The sequence below is a fragment of the Spermophilus citellus genome (assembly GCF_964194105.1).
Source record: "Spermophilus citellus genome assembly, chromosome: 6".
Lineage (NCBI taxonomy): Eukaryota > Metazoa > Chordata > Mammalia > Rodentia > Sciuridae > Spermophilus > Spermophilus citellus.
The window spans coordinates 126,172,688-126,192,461 of record NC_138187.1 but is presented as its reverse complement, the minus strand read 5'-3'; the positions used below and the strand labels follow the sequence as shown (position 1 = coordinate 126,192,461).

The window sequence follows — 19,774 nt, the reverse complement described above, 5'->3', positions numbered from 1 at the left end:
CTTTTTGATTCGTACAATGTCAATCACAACTACTCAGCCCACCTTGGTAGCATGAAAGCTGCCAGAGATCATCTGTGAGCTAAGTCTAGCATGACTGAACTTCAGTGAAACTTCATTAACCAAATAGATCAATTTGCTTTATAGATATTTGATTACCTAGGCCAGAGTCTTGCCTCAGAAAGCTGAGGTGTGTGGATGTGACTGGCACAATCATTTAACATACAAAACACATATATGCATGGAAACTACACACACACACACACACACACACACACACACACACACACACCTTCCCAGGCTTATGTCTATTTGTAAACTAAAGGTTTCTTTTACACATTGATGAGTACTTCACATCTCCAGGGGGATTTGCTTCAAACTGTCATTTATTTTTTATTTTTATTTTTGGGTACCAGGAATTGAACACAGGGGCACTCAACTACTGAGCCACATCTCCAGCCCCTTTTTGTATTTTATTAGAGACAGGGTCTTACTGAGCTGCTTAGGGCTTCACTAAATTGCTGAGGCTGGCTTTGAACTCACAATCCTCCTGCCTCAGCCTCCCAAGCCTCTGGGATTACAGGTGTGCACCACTGTGCCCAGCATCATACTGCTATTTATTAGATATTCACTATTTCCAAGCATTGTGGCTGGTGACCTCATTTTGACTTCATTACCTCTTTGAAGACCCTGTCTCCAAATAGATATTCTGAGATATTGGGGATCAGGACTCTAACATATGAATTTCTGGAAGCTTATAAGTCAACCCACAATAGTCCCATTTATAGGAAAGATAACAGAGACTCTGAGAGGCCAAGTAATCTACCCAAAGTCATACAGTAATTTAATGCCTTATTCCAAAGCTCATGATGCTGTATGTGTCAGTAGCTCATTACTTTTTATTGTGGTATAATCAATATCTCACTATTTTCTTACACATTTTTTTTTCATCAACAGACATTTCTGTTGTTTTCAGACTATTAAGAATAAAGCCATTGTAAGTATTCTTGTTGAGTCTTGTGGACATAAACTTTAATTTCTCCTGGCTAAATACATATGAGAGTGTATGTATTGGGTAATAGGGAAATTGGAACTTTTAGTTTTATGAAACTACCAAACTGTTCCAGAGTATTTCTCTAACAGTACAGTTCCATCAGTAAAGGATGAGAGGTGTGATTGTTCCATATCCTAATCAACATTGGGTTGTTTTCCTCTTTGTTAGTGAGTTATAGGAGTTTTTCATGCAGTCCTTCATTGAAGAGATACACTTCCAGTATGACACAGTCAGGAGCCCCCCAAAGGACTATTTCTCAGTGAAACTGATGAAAGTCATTTTTTTAGAAACCCTAAGCATTTAAAGACTCAGGAAATGGGTCTAAGGGAAAGCAGTAAATGAATTTATATCTAGTGAAAAAATCTATAAACACCTGGTAAGAAAAATTATAATCTGCCATATTTGAGCTACTGCTCCTTTGTAGAAATTGACAAGCTAATTCTAAAATTCATGTGGATTTGCAAAGGACCCAGAATAGTGACAATCTTGCAAAAGAAAAACAAAGTATGTCTCACACTTCCCAACTGAAAAACTTACTACAAAGCAACAAAAAACAAACATTGTGATACTGGTCCAGGATAGACGTATAGACATATAGTCAATGGAATAAAATTGAGAATCCAGAAGTAAAACCATCTGTCCTATGATCAACTGAAATTTTTACAAGGGTACCATTTATAAAATAGGAAAGGAGTTGTCTTTTCAGTAAATGGTGCTGGGATAACTCAATGGCCATGTACAAAAACGGAGGGACCTTACCTCACAATATATATAAAAATTAACACAAAATGAATAAAAACCTATACATAAGGGCTGGAGTTGTGGCTCAGTGGTAAAGTGCTTGCCTCCCATGCATGGGACACTGGGTTTGATCCTCAGCACCACATAAATAAATAAAATAAACGTATTGTGTCCATCTAAATTTTTAAAAAAATATTATTATTTTTTTTATTGTTGGTCGTTCAAAACATTACATAGTTCTTAATATATCATATTTCACAGTTAAAATATTAAAAGAAAGAAAAATGCAGGGGCTGGGGTTGTAGCTCAGTGACAGTGCGCTGGCCTCCTACGTGGGAGGCACTGGGTTTGATCTTCAGCACCACATTAAAAAATAAAATAAAATAAAAGTATTGTGTCTAGAACTAAAAAAATTTTTTTTTTAAAAACCTACACATAAGACCTCAAACTCTAAAAATCTTTGGAAAAAAAATTAGGGATAAATCTTTGTGACCTAGGATTTTGACAAAATAGATTGGATTCTAAAAATTCCAGCAAAAAAAGAAAAAAAAAGAAAAAGATAATCTTAACTACATCAAAATTAAAAACTTATTATCTTTAAATGACACTACAGAAAAATAGAAAAGACACTCCAAAGAGTGAGAGAAAATATTTGCAAATAATATTCTAAAATGACACCTGTATCTAAAATATATAACAAATTAATTCAATAACACAACAACTCCATTCAAAAAAAGCAAAGGGCCTGAATAGATACTTCTCTAAGGAAGATAAACAAATGACCTACAAACACATGGAAAGTTTCTCAACATCTTAGTCATCAATTAAATGCAATCCCATCACAATGGGTTAGTACTTCACACCTGGTAAGGTGGCAAGATCAAAAAATTAGATAACAAAAAGTATTGGTAAAGGTGTGGAGATATTGGAACTCTCATATACTGCAGAAAGGAATATAAATGAGGCAACATTTAAAGGAATGAAGTACCACAGCATGAAAGGGACTAAATGAAAGAATCCTGGCACCGAAAAAATCATGTGCTGTATAATTTCATCCATATAAAGTATCCAGACTAGGGAAATCTAAAATAGAATAGTTATTGCTTAGGACTGGAAGTTTTGGTGGATAGGAGGCAATGAAATGTTTCAAAAACTGACTGTGGTAATGATTACACGTATCTATGAATATACAAATGACCATTGAACATATTTTGATTAATTGTATGTGAATTATATTTGAATAAAACTATTATATAAAGCTGTTTAATAAAAACTGTTAAAATTGTAATTCTTTGTTGAATCAGGAATATTGGTCCACATGTGCATGTCTGTATTAGTTCCCTATTGCTGCTGTAACAAAATTACCACAAACCTAAGAGCTTACAACAACATTTATTGTACTGAAAGTAAAAAATAGAAAACGGGTTTCACTGTATTTTCAGGGCCATCCTCCCTCTAGAGGATCTGGGGAGAGTCTATTCCCTTGTCTTTTCCATCTTCTCAAGGTCACTTGTATGGATAGCTCCTCTGTGTTCAAAACTCATTCCTCCATCCTTTCCATCTCCTCTTTCTGACTTTGACTTCCTAATAAGGACTGATACGATTACATTTGGACCAGCTGAACTATCCAAGATCATCTCCCCATCTTGAGATCCTTAATTTAATCTGACACTTTCAAATTCCCCTTTTCCATGTAAAATGATGAGCATTCTAAAGATTAAGTTGTGAAAATCTTTGGGCAAACCTTTATTCAGTTTACCATGCCTCAGATGCATGCAGGTGCGTGTATGTGTGTTTATCTCAAATCTCTCTCCCAACCCATATCTTGCCTATTCATTTTCTTAACATGCTTTTTTAAAAATATATTTTTAGATGTTGATGGATCTTTATTTTATTTATTTATTTATATGTGGTGCTAGAATTGAACTCAGTGCCTCACATGTGCTAGGCAAGTACTCTACCACTGAGCCACAACCCCCACCCCTTCTTTTTAAAAATTTTTTATTTTTTATTATTATTTTTTTTTAATTTTATTTTTTTATTGGTTGTTCAAAATATTACAAAGCTCTTGACATATCATATTTCATACATTAGATTGAAGTGGGTTATGAGCCCCCAATTTTACCCCAAATGCAGATTGCAGAATCACGTCAGTTACACATCCACAATTTTACATAATGCCCTATTAGTAATTGTTGTATTCTGCTACCTTTCCTATCCCCTACTATCCCCCCTCCCCTCCCCTCCCATCTTCTCTCTCTACCCCATCTACTGTAATTCATTTCTCTCCTTGTTTATTTTCCCATTCCCCTCACAACCTCTTATATGTAATTTTGTATAGCAATGAGGGTCTCCCTTCATTTCCATGCAATTTCCCTTTTCTCTCCCTTTCCCTCCCATCTCATGTCTCTGTTTAATGTGAATCTTTTCTTCCTGCTCTTCCTCCCTGCTCTGTTCATAGTTGCTCTCATTATATCAAAGAAGACATTTGGTATTTGTTTTTTAGGGATTGGCTAGCTTCACTAAGCATAATCTGCTCTAGTGCCATCCATTTCCCTGCAAATTCTATGATTTTGTCATTTTTTAGTGCTGCATAGTACTCCATTGTGTATAGATGCCACATTTTTTTATCCATTCATCTATTGAAGGGCATCTGGGTTGGTTCCACAGTCTAGCTATTGTGAATTGTGCTGCTATGAACATCGATGTGGCAGTATCCCTGTAGCATGCTCTTTTAAGGTCTTCAGGGAATAGTCCGAGAAGGGCAACAGCAGGGCCAAATGGTGGTTCCATTCCCATCTTTCCCAGGAATCTCCAAACTGCTTTCCAAATTGGCCTCACCAATTTGCAGTCCCACCAGCAATGTACAAGTGTACCCTTTTCTCCACATCCTCGCCAGCACTTGTTGTTGTTTGACTTCATAGTGGCTGCCAATCTTACTGGAGTGAGATGGTATCTTAGGGTGGTTTTGATTTGCATTTCTCTGACTGCTAGAGATGGTGAGCATTTTTTCATGTACTTGTTGATTGATTGTATATCCTCCTCTGAGAAGTGTCTGTTCAGGTCCTTGGCCCATTTGTTGATTGGGTTATTTGTTATCTTATTGTCTAATTTTTTGAGTTCTTTGTATACTCTGGATATTAGGGCTCTATCTGAAGTGTGAGGAGTAAAAATTTGTTCCCAGGATGTAGGCTCCCTATTTACCTCTCTTATTGTTTCTCTTGCTGAGAAAAAACTTTTTAGTTTAAGTAAGTCCCATTTGTTGATTCTTGTTATTAACTCTTGTGCTATGGGTGTCCTATTAAGGAATTTGGAGCCTGACCCCACAATATGTAGATCGTAGCCAACTTTTCTTCTATCAGATGCAGAGTCTCTAATTTGATATCAAGCTCCTTGATCCATTTTGAGTTAACTTTTGTGCATGGCGAGAGAAAGGGATTCAGTTTCATTTTGTTGCATATGGATTTCCAGTTTTCCCAACACCATTTGTTGAAGATGCTATCCTTCCTCCATTGCATGCTTTTAGCCCCTTTATCAAATATAACATAGTTGTAACTTTGTGGATTAGTCTCTGTGTCCTCTATTCTATACCATTGGTCCACCCGCCTGTTTTGGTACCAGTACCATGCTGTTTTTGTCACTATTGCTCTGTAATATAGTTTGAAATCTGGTATCGCTATACTGCCTGATTCACACTTCCTGTTTAGAATTGCTTTTGCTATTCTGGGTCTTTTATTTTTCCATATGAATTTCATGATTGCTTTATCTATTTCTACAAGAAATGCCATTGGGATTTTGATTGGCATTGCATTAAACCTATAGAGAACTTTTGGTAATATCACCATTTTGATAATGTTAGTTCTGCCTATCCATGAACAGGGTATATTTTTCCATCTTCTAAGATCTTCTTCTACTTCTCTCTTTAGGGTTCTGTAGTTTTCATTGCATAAATCTTTCACCTCTTTTGTTAGGTTGATTCCCAAGCATTTTATTTTATTTTTTTTTTTGAGGATATTGTGAATGGAGTGTTTTTCCTCATTTCCATTTCAGAAGTTTTGTCGCTGATATACAGAAATGCTTTTGATTTATGCGTGTTGATTTTATATCCTGCCACTTTGCTGAATTCATTTATTAGTTCTAGTAATTTCTTTGTAGACCCTTTTGGGTCTTCTAGGTATAGAATCATGTCATCTGCAAATAGTGATAATTTAAGTTCTTCTTTTCCTATTTTTATGCCTTTAATTTCTTTCGTCTGTCTAATTGCTCTGGCCAGTGTTTCGAGAACTATATTGAATAGAAGTGGTGATAGAGGGCATCCCTGTCTTGTTCCAGATTTTAGAGGGAATGCCTTTAACTTTTGTCCATTCAGAATGATGCTAGCCTGAGGCTTAGCATAGATAGCTTTTACAATGTCAAGGTAAGTTCCTGTTATCTCTAGTTTTTCTAATGTTTTGAACATAAAGGGATGCTGTACTTTGTCGAATGCTTTCTCTGCGTCTAACGAGATGATCATATGGTTCTTATATTTAAGTCTATTGATGTGGTGAGTAACATTTATTGATTTCCGTATATTGAACCAGCCTTGCATCCCAGGGATGAATCCTACTTGATCATGGTGCACAATTTTTTTGATGTGTTTTTGTATTCGATTCGCCAGAATTTTATTGAGGATTTTTGCATCTAGGTTCATTAGAGATATTGGTCTGTAGTTTTCTTTCTTTGAGGTGTCTTTGTCTGGTTTCGGAATCAGGGTGATGTTGGCCATATAGAATGAATTTGGAAGAGCTCCCTCTTTTTCTATTTCCTGAAATAACTTGAAAAGTATTGGTATTAATTCTTCTTTAAAGGTTTTGTAAAACTCCGCTGTATACCCATCCGGTCCTGGGCTTTTCTTGGTTGGTAGTCTTTTGATGGCTTCTTCAATTTCATCCATTGATATTGGTCTGTTCAAATTGTGTGTATCCTCCTGACTCAGTCTGGGCACATCATATGACTTGAGAAATTTATCGATGTCTTCACTATCTTCTATTTTATTGGAATATAGGTTTTCAAAATAATTTCTAATTGTCTTCTGTATTTCTGTAGCATCTGTTGTGATAGTGCCTTTTTCATCCCGTATCTTAGTAATTTGAGTTCTCTCTCTTCTTCTCTTCGTTAGCATGGCTAAAGGTCTGTCGATCTTATTTATTTTTTCGAAGAACCAACTTTTAGTTTTGTTAATTTTTTCAATAGTTTCTTTTGTTTCAAGTTCATTGATTTCCGCTCTGATTTTAATTATTTCTTGCCTTCTGCTACATTTGCTGTTGTTTTGCTCTTCCTTTTCTAGGGCTTTGAGATGAAGTGTGAGCTCATTTATTTGTTGGTTTTTTCTTTTTTTGAGGAATGACCACCAGGCAATGAATTTTCCTCTTAAAACTGCTTTCATTGTGTCCCATAGATTCCGATATGTTGTGTCTGTATTTTCATTTATCTCTAAGAATTTTTTGATTTCCTCCTTTATGTCTTCTGTAACCCATTGATCATTCAGTAACATATTGTTCATTTTCCATGTGATGTAGGATTTTTCCTTCCTTCTTTTATCATTGATTTCCAGTTTCATTCCATTATGATCAGATAAAATGCATGGTATTATCTCCACCCCTTTATATTTACTGAGGGTTGCCCTATGGCATAATATATGGTCTATTTTTGAGAAGGATCCATGTGCTGCTGAGAAAAAAGTATATCCATTTGATGATGTTTGATATATTCTATATATGTCAGTTAAGTCTAGGTTATTGATTGTGATATTGAGTTCTATAGTTTCTTTATTCAACTTTTGTTGGGAGGATCTGTCCAATGGTGAGAGAGGTGTGTTGAAGTCACCCATAATTATTGTGTTGTGCTCTATTTGATTCTTGAACTTGAGGAGAATTTGTTTTATGAATGTTGCAGCACCATTATTTGGTGCATAAATATTGATAATTGTTATGTCTTGTTGGTGAATGGTTCCTTTTAACAGTATATAATGTCCTTCTTTATCCCTATTGATTAACTTAGTCTTGAAGTCGATTTTATTCGATATGAGGATGGCCACCCCTGCTTGCTTATGAGGACTGTGTGCATGGTATATTTTTCCCCATCCTTTCACCTTCAGCCTGTGTATGTCTTTTCCAATCAGATGTGTCTCCTGTAGGCAGCATATTGTTGGATTTGTTTTTTTAATCCATGATACCAGCCTATGTCGCTTTATTGGAGAGTTTAAGCCATTAACATTCAGAGTTACTATTGATATATGGTTTGTACTTCCATCCATGTTTGATTATTTATCTTTTTTTAAAAAAATTTAGTTTGTTTCTCCATGATTATCTTTCCCCTCGCCCTCTGTCTTTACCGAGGCACTTCCCACTGATGGTTTTGGTTATTGTTTTTCATTTCTTCCTCGTGTAGTGTTTTGCTCAAAATGCTTTGCAATGCTGGTTTTCTGGCTGCAAATTCTTTTAACTTTTGTTTATCATGAAAGATTTTTATTTCGTTGTCATACCTAAAGCTTAATTTTGCTGGATACAGAATTCTTGGTTGGCATCCATTGTCTTTCAGTGTGTGAAATACATTGTTTCATGACCTTCTTGCTTTCAGTGTCTGTGATGAAAAATCCGTTGTTAACCTTATTGGTTTACCCCTGAATGTAATCTGTCTCCTTTCTCTTGTAGCTTTTAATATTTTCTCTTTGTTCTTTATATTGGATATCTTCATAACAATGTGTCTTGGCGTTGGTCTACTGTAATTTTGTGTGCTCGGTGTCCTGTATGCATCTTCAATTTGTATATCTGTTTCCTTTTTTATATCTGGAAAGTTTTCTGCAATTATTTCATTCAGAAGATTACTCATTCCCTTGGTTTGAATCTCTGTACCTTCTTCTATCCCGATGACTCGTAAGTTTGGTTTTTTTATGTTATCCCATAACTCTTGGATGTTTTTCTCGTGATTTTTTACCAGCCTTTCTGAGTTGGCTAGACTCTTTTCAAGATGATATATTTTGTCTTCATTATCTGACGTTCTGGCTTCTACTTGCTCCACTCTGTTAGTGATACTCTCAATTGAGTTTTTAATTTGGTTTATCGTTTCCTTCATTTCTAGAATTATTGTTTGATTATTTTTTATAATCTCTATCTCCTGATAAAGATGCTTAACTTCTTCTTTTATCTGTTTATGTAATTCATTCTCAATGTGTTCTTTCGCTGCTTGAATTTGCTGTCTTGTATCCTCTTTAAGGTTCCATTCCATCTGTCTAAGGTGTTCCTTGAGTTCTTTATATGACCATTTTTCTGATGACTCTAGGTCCTCCTGAATATTTAGGCTGTCCTGCATTGTTTGTACTCCTTTTCTTCCTTGCTTTTTGAAGCTGCTCATGTTACTTCTTGTTCTGTTTGACTGCTGAGTTACTGTTTACTCCTATAAATTTATTTGATGCTTGGGAGGAAAGGTATTAGAAGGGAAGGGAAGAAGTCACTAAAGAGAATGAGAGTAAGCAGGTAGAATGCAAGGAAGGGGGATAAGATAATTGAAAAGAAATGAAAAGACAAAAGAAGAAAAAAAATAGGAAAGAAAAAAAGAAAAAAATTAAAATAATAATAATAAAAAAATTAAAATTAAAATTAGAAGAAAAAAAATTTAAAAAAATTGTAAGAAAAATTTAAAAAAACAACAAGAAAGAAAAATGAAAATGAAAGAAAAACCCAAATCAAAAAAGAAGAGAAAATAAAAAAAGAAAAAAGAAAACTAATAAATGCAGTCTTAGAGTTTGATTAACTTCTCTTCCAGTAGGTGGCGCTGTGCCCACCAGGCCAAGTTTCTCCTGTCAATACGCGGGAACCAATCACTGTGCAGCAGCTCCTCCCAGACTGGGCGAGTCTCCAATCCTGAGTGCCTAGGGCCTCCTCTTGTGTCTAGTCACTTCCCACTTTTCCTCTAGCCAGGCCCCTCTCACGGGTGCCGCTCACCACAATACTGGCTACACGCCTGGTCTGCTGCTCCCGGGAGCCCTGTTTTCATGAACAACTGGGCACACTCTTCCAGTTTGCCATTCCCTCAGACCCTAAGTTTGTAGAGCTTGGGGCTGAGAATCCTCAGCGAATTTTACTTGCCCTCCGGTAGCCACGCCCCCGGTAGCTGGTGCAAGAGACCTCAGCTGTCAGCACTGGTGGGAGCGGTAGTTCCGCGCCACGGGTCCCGCACCACCTCTGATTCCCTCGGTCTGGCTATCGCGCTCACGGGAGAGCTGGGAGGGGCCCTTACGGGAGAGCTGGGAGGGGCCCTTAAGGTTTCCCCGATGTGTGGAGAGGGAAGGCTAGGGGATTACACACCTGTATCCACAGGTTTCAATGAAGTTATCTCCTCCGCCGCAGTCTGATGATGTCAGTTCTCTGCCATGGTGGTATCTTTTGCAAATGGCGACAGTTCGTTTCCCTTTGCTTGCGACCAATGCAACGGGTGGGTCCTTACTGTCTCTCCCAAGCCCCGTTTCAAACCTGTGGCCACTACCTATGAAGGCTCGGTAGGCATTTACCTCCGTAGGATGAGAAGGGCTGACCAGTTGTTTCAGCCGGATGGATTAGTGCTGAGTCACAGCTGTTTGTCTGTGGGAGGCAGGCGAACGGGAGCTTGAATTCAGCCGATCCGGGCTCAGTGTGTGTTCTGAGAGGCCCAGACTGTTCGCCCCAGCTCCACGTCAGCTCAGCATTGCCTAGTGATCCTGAGCAAACAGATTTAGGTTGTTTATGACTCCCTATGCCTGCACAGCTGAAGAGGTCAGAGACTTGATCTCTCTCCGCCCGCCGCCATGTTGGAATCTCTTAAAATTTTTTATTCTAATTTGTTATATATGACAGCAGAATGCATTACAATTCATATTATACATATATAGCAAAATTTTTCATATCTTGGTTGTATACAAAGTATATTCACACCATTTGTGTCTTCATGCATATACTTAGGGTAATGATATCCATCTCATTCCACCATCTTTTTTACCCCCTTGCCCCTTCCCTTCCTCTTCCTCCCCTTTGCCCTATCTAGAGTTCATGGAATCCTCCCATTCTCCCCCTCCCAACCCCACTATGAATCGGCCTCCTATATCAGAGAAAACATTCAGCTTTTGTTTTAGGGGGGATTGGCTCACTTCACTTAGCATTATATTCTCCAACTCCATCCATTTACCTGCACATGCCATGATTTTATTCTCTTTTATTGCTGAGTAATAGTCCATTGTGTATATGTATACCACATTTTCTTTATCCATTCATCTACTGAAGGGCATCTAGATTGGTTCCACAGTTTAGCTATTGGGAATTGTGCTGCTATAAACATTGATGAGGCTGTGTCTCTGAGGGATGCTGTTTTTAAGTCCTTTGGGTATAGACCAAGGAGAGGAATAGCTGGGTCAAATGGGGGTTCCATTCCCAGTTTTCCAAGGAATTTCCATACTGCTTTTCATATTGGCTGCACCATTTTACAGTCCCACTAGCAATGTTTGAGTGTGCCCTTTTCCCCACATCCTCACCAATACTTATTGTTGTTTGTATTCTTAATAGCTGCCATTCTGACTGGAGTGAGATGAAATCTTAGAGTAGTTTTGATTTGCATTTCTCTAATTGCTAGAGATGTTGAACATTTTTTCATATATTTGTTGATTGATTGTATATCACCTTCTGAGAAGTGTCTGTTCAGTTCCTTGGTCCATTTATTGATTGGGTTATTTGTTTATTTGGTGTTTAGCTTTTTGAGTTCTTTATATACTCTATAATGCTCTATCTGATGTGCAAGTGGTAAAAATTTGCTCCCAAGCTGTAGACTCTATTCACCTCACAGATTGTTTCTTTTGCTGAGAAGAAGCTTTTTAGTTTGAATCCACCCCATTTATTAATTCTTGATTTTAATTTTTGCCCCAGTCCCATCCTAACATCTTTGACTAACAAGTTTCTTTTGGTAGAACCAGATACACTGATTCTAAAATTTATATGAAAATTCCAAGGACCACAGTAATTAAAATAATCTTGAAAAGAAAAGAACTCTTTCTTTTTTTTTAATACATTGCTGAATTCTACTTGCTAATACAGTATTGTATTAAGTGCTTTCACATCAATATATATAAAGGCTATTGGTCTATAGTTTTCTTTCCTTGTAATTACCCATCTTTTTCCAATTTTGGCATTAGGTTTATAGGGACCTTATAGTATGAGTTGGAAAATATTTTCTTCTATTTTTTAAAAGTGTTTTTGCAAGACTAACATTATTTCTTTCTTAAGGGTTTTATACTATTTACTAGGGAAGCTATTTGGGCCTGAAGTTTTCATTTTGGGAAGGTTTTAAATCATAAATTTGAATTCTTCAATAGATTACAGTACTGAGATTTTTCTATTCCCTTGTATATGTATGTAAGTATATATGCATGTATGTATTGTATTGGGGACAAAACCCAGGGCTTTATACTGACTTAGCACATGCTGTACTATAAGCTATACCCCCAGCCCCATTTTTATAATTTGTGTTTTTCAAGGAATTTTGTCCATTTCACCTAAATTATTGCAGTCCCCTTATTTGACAAACACAAACTTCTTTCCTTCTTCTTGTCATCGATTGGACAAGATTTACTAATTGCCCCTGGTTTCAATGCAGAGTAATTGCTTACCAGATATGTTTTCTCTGCCCCCCCCCACCCTCTCTTTGGTACCAGGGATTGAACCCAATGATACTTAACCATTGAGCCACATCCCCAGCCCTTTTTATTTTTTGAGACAAGGTCTTGCTAAGTTGCTTAGGGCCTCTCAAGTTTCTGAGGCTGGCTTTTAATTTATAATTCTTCTGCCTCAGCCTTCTGAGGTTACAGGCAAGGGCCACTATGCCCAGCTTCTTTCTCATTCTCTTTCTTTTTTCTAATTGTAATAGCAATGCTAGTTTATTAGTCATGTTTGAAAACATTCATAAGCCTAAAGAAGAAACTAAAAGTCACCATTGGTCATACTACTCAGGAACAAATCACTATTAACACTTTGCTCTAATTTTGTTTTATAATAATTTATATATATATATATATATATATATATATATATATCCATATGGATATGTATAAATGGATATATGTCCATATAAATATATATCCATATATGTGTGTGTGTGTGTGTGTGTGTATATATATATATATATATATATATATCTCCATGTGGATATATATATCCATATAAAGTTCCATCGACAACTATATATATGTGTGTGTATATGTATGTATATATATATATATATAAACCTCTCTCTTTTATATATATATAAAATTGTCAAAACCTCTTGTGGGAAGCCATTTCTGACACGTGATTGGGTGGCTCCCGTTAAGGGCCTGAGGCGCTCTGGCTGTGTCGAAGCTTTCCCAGCCCTTACCTGATGAGAGAGCCCATCCGTGTGGGGGTGTGCCTGACCACTGACCCCGGGGGCCCAATCACTGACCCTGACCTTGGAGTGCGGTCCCCCCTCAACCTTCATTGAATGGAATTCTCCCCTGAATCTCTTGTTCCCCAATAAAAGGCTACTTCCAGGCGTGTTCAATCTCTCTCTCTCCTGCTAGCCCTGAGTAATCCTTGCTGCCCTGCTGGGCGGTTAGAGGAGGGAACCAGAGAGGGGAGACGTCTTGGACCTGGCAATATAAATAAGGTAACTGAGTCTGTGTGTTTTATTTCGATCTCATCTAACTAACTTTATGCCTAGAACCTCATTAATGAAACCATTGCGCAGGCCGCATGGTGGAACCTCTGAAACCTTTCTCTCTATATATATATAATTGTCAAAACCTCTAAAACATCTCTCTCTCTCTCTCTCTTTCTCTCTCTCTCTCTCTCTATATATATATATATATGTATGTATATATATATATATATATATATATATATATATACACATATACATATACATATATATGGTTGCCAATGGACCTTTATTTAATTTATTTGTATGTGGTGCTGAGAATTGAACCCAGTGCCTCACACCTGCCAGGCAAGTGCGCCACCACTGAGCTACAACCCCAGCCCTGTAATAATTTCTAATGACAAAAAACAATATTATTAAAGGTACACAGAATAAAATTGAATTTTTAGGGTATAACCCTCTAAGTGTATGGGAATCATAATGAGGGAAATTCAGAAAGCACTGCATTGCTGGAAGGAGCACTCTTGACTCTCTTCGCAGGCTGGGTTTTTCCTAGAGAGGTAGGGAGGCTAACAGCATCTTCCTAAGGGAGGGGTCCCCAGCACTTTGGATGTAGTGACCAAACAGGCTAAGTGCAATCCAGTGTTGGAGCCTGACATGGGATTTAAATAAATGAATTATTTTGACTCCAGCTACAATGGAAGTAGCTCCATTGTGACTGAAGTTCAGTGGGGGTCATGGGTGTCTCATTGGAATTTCTAGGCGGCTCTTTCTTCATCAGAGTCTATCATGATGGGTAGGGAAGGGCCTGGATTCTTAGGACTTTGATTAACCCTATTTAAAAAAAATTTTTTTTTGTAGTTGTAGATGGACAGAATGTCTTTATTTGTTCATTTCTGTATGATGCTGAGGATAGGACCCAGTGCCTCCCACATACAAGGCAAATGCTCTGCCACTGAGCTGCAGCCCCAGCCCCTGAGCCTATTTTTGAACTAGCAAAATGGCTCCCCTCAGATATGGAGTCTCAGTGAAGGCAACCTGTATGTTATGAAGCTTAAATGTCCCACAGAGGTTGGTGTGTTGAAGACTAGGTCCCCAGCTGATGATGCTATTGGGAAGTGGTAGAATCTTTAGGAGATAGGGGTTAGTAGAAAGATGTGAGGTAATTAGGGGCATGCCCTTAAAGGAGACATTGGAACCCAGGTTCTTTCCTGTCTTTGCTTTTTGGCTGCCATGAGGTGGGTAGACTTCTTTGCCATGTTTTTTCTGCCATCATGAGGTACTGTTTCACCACAGACCCCAAAGTAACTAAGCCATCCATGGACTGAAACCTCTGAAACCTTAAGCTTAAATAAACTTTTGCCCTTTTAAGTTGATTTTCTCAAGCATCTTGTCATAGTATCAGAAAACTGAGTTATTGGAGAAGGGTCATTATCTGCCTGGGGATTCCTGAAGATTCATAAGGCTTGGTGAGATACTGGAATGACAGAGTCTTGGGTCCCAGCCTGATATCATTGTTCTTGTTCCAAACTTGTCTATTTGGAGAAATGCCCAAGAACTAAAGCTGAGATGGTATTTGGCCTTGTATCTCCCTCAGTCCAGATTCACCGATGAGGCAAAACTAACTAAGGCATGGATGGTGACTCCCTCTCCCTCTTTCCCCTTCAACCTGCCTCTCCTTTGTCCCTCTTTTTTTCTTAAGATTTTTTATGGGCTGAGGCTGTAGCTCAGTGGTAAAGTGCTTGACTCGCATGTATGAGGCCCTGGGTTCAATCCTCAGCACCACTTAAAAACAAATACTGTGTGTTCATCTACAACCAAATAAATATTTTTTTAAAAAAGATTTTTTTATTTGTTTTAATTAGTTACACATGACAGAACAATGATCTTGATCCTTTGTCCCTCTTTATCAAAGACCTCTTCCAAAGAACAGGAGCTTCTCCTACTTTAAAAGTACTCTCCTCTTACAGGTATTTTGTTAAGAGAGCAACTCATAGATTTATATGAGGTTATTACCTTGGGAGATGGATCAATCCCAGTATCTCTGGGCAGGGCTGAAGGAAAGCAAGTGGCATCCAGGCAGAGCCCATATAGATCTATCCCTCTGGTGCTGGCTTGAGATGGAGTAAGGAGGCCTATGCACTTGACCTTCATATCAATAGCCCTCAGAGGCTGGGACTATGTCTTAGAAAGAAAGAGTATGCATCACAGCAGTTTCATGTAAGGGACCACATTTGTCAAACTATCAGCCGAGGCGGCCTGAGCATCTGGGACTTAGGCTTGATTTTTTTTAAAATTTTATTTATTTATTCATTTTAGTTATTGATGGACCTTGATTTTTAAATTTATATATGGTGCTGAGAATCGAACCCAGTGCCTCACACATTCGAGGCAAGCGCTTTACCACTGAGCCACAACCCCAGCCCCTTAGGCTTGATTTTAGGGAAGTTGATAATCTATGCGAGGGAGGCAAGAAAGTGTTTTTCTTCTTGGGCCCATCAACATTAAGGAATTCATCAGTAGAGCTCTACCTCAGTGTAGTTGTTTTCCTAAGCAATCCTATTTATTTTATGTATTTTAAAACACTATTCAGAGAAGGGGCCATAGTTTTCATTAGGCTGTCAAAGTGGCCTCTGACACCAAAAAAAAGAAGGTCAAAAGGATAAGAGCACAGTCTCCCTCCACACCCTGTTTCTCCTTACTTTCCTCTTTTCTGTCTCCTTTTTCAGTTTTCATAGCATAATTTCCATGTTTGTTAAAAAAAAAAAAGAAAAAAAATATATATATACACACACACACACACACCCTTAACAGGAGAGGACAGGGACAAAGGAAACACTTCACTCCACTTTCCAGTGAGGAATCCACCCTGCAGTATATGTGTTGCTTAGTTCCTTCCAGAAAGAGCTTGGGGCAAACAGGAACATTTCAACACATGCCAACCTAGGGGTTACGGGTTAAACAGCGTGACTGGGAATGTGACTGGGAGCAGGGCGTGATTCTGGAGTGCTTGCTTAGATCTTGCTTAGCTGTTGAAATCAGCATTAGCATTTGGCTCTAGTCCCAAAACTTCCTTCATCACCTTCAAAATGTATCTCAGAATCTAATAATAATTTTAGTGAGTATTTTTGTCAAACTTTAAAAGCCTGACGTATTCTGCCCTTTAATAATCCCTTCTCAGAAAAGGTAATCTACTTAATAAATCTCATTGGTAATGGATGGAATCAATCCAGAGGAAGAAAGTTTATTCAGTAGTTCTTTGACTTAATTAACCTTCAAAATATTTTCCTGGAGAGAACTTGGACAATTCAAGGCATGTTCCCATGAACATCGATAAGGCTTTGATACTTAGGTAGCAGTGGGGTCATTGTAGGAAGCTTGCAAATTCCAACTCTTTCTACGGTTTGGCCTTTTGAATGATGGTCACAAATGATATGGCATTACCATGTGTTTCGAAAATCATTGAAATAAAAATTCCCATTAGGATCCCAATGTCCATTAGTTCTAGAGCAGACACAATGTCCATTTCTCCTTTTTTTTTTCACCATGATTTAGCTGAGTAAGTGACTACTCAGCTAGACTGTATTCCCAGCCTCCTTTGCAGCTCTTTGATCGTGTGACTAAGTCTTGGCCAATGAGATATAAGCAGAAGTGGTGTAAGTCTTCTAGGTTATTCTTTGGGAAAAGGATACAATCACTATCACTTTTCTCTTTTTCCCACTGGCTAGAGGCCAGATGTTATGGCAGGAGCTGCAGCAGCCATCTCAGACTAAGAGATGGAACCACATGTTGAGAATGGCAGACCCACACCACAAGGCAGAAGGAACCTGGTGGTCCTACAATGTATAAGAAACACGGATCTCCAATACCGTGGAATCACCATACCAACCCTGACACATCTACCCCGATTTTTATGTAAGAGAAATATTCTTCATTAAACGTACCATTATTCTAACTTTTAGTAGAGTAGCTGAATCGGTATTCTAACCCATGTTTGCTCGCAGTCACACTTCTTCCTGCTCCTCATTACTCATACCCTCTTTGAGGATCCATTTCATCTGGCTGGTCAACCTCTGACACTCGCTGTTATAATCCATTGCCAAAGCTTCTCAGTCACTCACCTTCACTGCAGTTTGGGTCATTTCTTCATCCAGTTTCCCCTCCCCCTCTGACTTTCAGTTCTCCACCATGGCCTGAATCTCCACAATCTGTGATCTCCCACATGGGGAGAGAATCCATCGAAATAAAACAAAAAGAAGTTGACAATGTTTATTGAGCACATATCATTGCTCTAATAATATGTCTCTGCTCTAATTTCATATTAATGACGTATCTAAACTAGTTACATCTCACTTGAACCCTTCAATAACCCTTTGAAATAAGGAGCTGTATTTCCTCCCTGTTGGAGATGAGGAATCCTAGGCACAGATAGACCAGGGGATGCTCTGCCCCCTCGTTCTGACATAGATCCTGACATAAAAATCTCCAAGAGACAGAGAAATCATTGAGGACACGGAAGAGTATGATGGCTTGGTTATCTATGACCAGGGGCAATTGCTGGCTCTTCCTTGGTGGCCCCAGAAACCCACCCAAAGTTGGCAGCCTCATCTTGCCCAAGTCACTCCAGGAAAGCGGCAGATGGTGAGGGAGCAGAGCCCCGTGGGGGCGGCGCTTCTTGTCGTTCCAGGCTGTTGAGCTTTATAGGACAAGCTGAAGGGATTCCCCAGACAGACTTTCCTGACGGTGTAATTCCATTTAGTACCCCCATCTCTCCTATCCTCATCTCTGCAGCTTCTTCTGGCGAGATCTCATTTGGTCACTGACCAAACCACAGTCTATGCTCCAGGCACCCTTCAATCTTTGGCCGATGTCCTTGACTATGTCCTACCTCAGCAAGGCAACCCGCTTATTGATCCCCCTAACCCAGGACGGGTAATCTAGGCCGGTTGTGTTCTGCTGCCAGGCAGAGCTCTGGGTGGGACCCTAACTGAGCGGTGGAGACAAGACCAGTGGCTTTGAGGGCCCCCCTCCCATGTGTCTGTCTCTCAAGAAGCTGTCTCACTGCCATGCACTTCTTTTGTCACGCATGCCCTTTTCCTGTGCACCCCTCTCCCTTTCGCTCCCCAAACACATGCAATTCCATGGTTGTTTAAATGGCGTCCTCCCTAGAGGCCCCTTTGGAATCTTCCAATTCCTACCCTCAGGCCCTTTTCATTTTTATCTAATTTTTTTCTTTGTCAAGCTTTGTGTTTAATTAGAACCACATTACAGCGGAGAGCAGCTCGCCAAGTCAGACCCCCAGAGAGCCCTGGGAGGAGGAACTGGGTCTCTCCTCTCAGCCTGGGGACAGCTGTGTCACTCTTCTCCCACGCCGCACACTGACCCGCTGAAGGACATTCAGTCAGACCACAAAAGAAGTCAAATGGAAGGAAAAGATGCCTATTTAAAATGGAAAATATACCTTTTTTCATTCTTCCATTTTCCACCTAAAATGGCTCTGTTTGCTCCTTCCTTCCCCCAGCTTCAGCAAGGGTGGTGTGTAATCATGTTAATGGAGGTGTAAGTCCCCCTCCCTTCAAGTGGGTGGTTATTTGTTCATGAGGGAGTTTGATGCTCGTATGCTAGGGATGTCAGGGGTAGTTCTTCCTTCTAAAAACCAGCATCTGGCCAGGGCTCTGTGTTCGCTGTATCGATGCTATTGTTATTTTTGCCAAATGCATGATAGGGTCACAGTAATTATGGCCAATGGGCACTCAGCATCTCTTCTACCTTCCCAGGTATGATATCCTATATGATTTACCCTGAATCTGTAAAGTTAATTCTGTTTTTCAGACTTCCTTGTAGCTAGAATTCTCCATGAGAATGTACGTTCTGCCTGTTCAATGCACTGGTACAAGCGAGACAAAGGTCCTCTTCCTGCAGCTTTGGCCCTTGAGTGTCCGCAGGAGAATTGAGCAGCCCGGCTTGTCTTTCCTCAGTCTTGTCCAGAGTCATCCTGGTTCCTGCAGCAGGTGTGTCTGGGCAGACATGGTATACTCTATAGCGGCCTTCCTGTGCCCTGTCACAGCCTTAAAGGTAACAAAAGGTTGTGGGTCTGATGATGGTGGTGACAGATTCTTGATCCCTGAAATGAGTGGTGGCCCTGGCCATGTGGATGCTTTAATTCGTCATCTTCAGACTCACCGTCATGGGCAGCAGTACCCCTACCCAGCCAGCTCTGGGCTGTTGTTTTGGGAGTCATTCCAGTATGCCTGGGCTAGATCTGCTGCTTCAGACCTGCCAACAATTTTGCAGGCACCTAATTCCTGA

General features: G+C 39.1%; 1 pseudogene across 1 annotated transcript in view; it reads right to left on the bottom strand.

Moving 5' to 3' along the window:
* The window catches only part of LOC308651294 (glyceraldehyde-3-phosphate dehydrogenase-like), a 37,473-nt pseudogene extending 18,014 nt beyond the window's left edge, over positions 1-19,459 (bottom strand). Inside the window, exon 1 of the transcript in view lies at positions 19,334-19,459. The product of the transcript in view is annotated as a glyceraldehyde-3-phosphate dehydrogenase-like (transcript). The remainder of the gene's footprint in view (positions 1-19,333) is intronic.
* Positions 19,460-19,774: the final 315 nt, after the last annotated feature.